The sequence below is a fragment of the Sorex araneus genome, chromosome 3 (genome assembly GCF_027595985.1).
Source record: "Sorex araneus isolate mSorAra2 chromosome 3, mSorAra2.pri, whole genome shotgun sequence".
NCBI classification, from domain to species: domain Eukaryota; kingdom Metazoa; phylum Chordata; class Mammalia; order Eulipotyphla; family Soricidae; genus Sorex; species Sorex araneus.
The window spans coordinates 150,893,886-150,894,628 of NC_073304.1; positions in this window are offsets into that span (position 1 = coordinate 150,893,886).

The window sequence follows — 743 nt, forward strand, 5'->3', positions numbered from 1 at the left end:
AGATGTGAGAATACCTATTGTCCCTCAACTCCAACTTGTTTTGTTTCATTTTAGGGTATCCCAGCAGTAGCAGGAATGTAGGTCACTACAGCTACACATACTCAGGAAACCACCATCAACTTTCAGTAAGACTTTACTAAATGATAAAATGGCAGCATCACATGATCAAAATTGGGCAGTAATTGACTTCTACAACAGCCTGCAGAGTTAATTGAGAAAAAATCAAAATAGGTCAATAGATTGAAATACACATATCTATCTATATAAGCAGAACACAAGACTGAAACAAATACTTTCTGGGAATTTTATCTAGTCATATACCTAGAATTGTTGCTAGCTCCTACTTTGACAAATTTTTTAAGTGACTATATTGGTAATCATCTTAAGTATAATTCAACTTTTGTCTTCCATTAGTCTTGGTATGTGACATATTAAGGATGAATTCAGTTTCTATTTCATGGGACCCCTAAGCATGCTTACACTCCCCTAATTAAATGGGGCTGGGACACGAACAGTGTCACCTACCCCAAACAGGTTTGTGAGCAAGTGGGAGAAGTAACTAAACCAAACGGTTTGCAGAAGAAGAGAGGTCAAGCTGGGATGAGTTGGGCTGGGCTCTAAGTGATTCAGGCTCTGCCACAGAATGGGTGTGTCCTGGGATGGCCAAGTAGGACAATTAAAATCCCTATAAATAGGATGCATTTTCAGGTGTCCAGTATCCTCTCTGGCTTCTGAATCTTCTG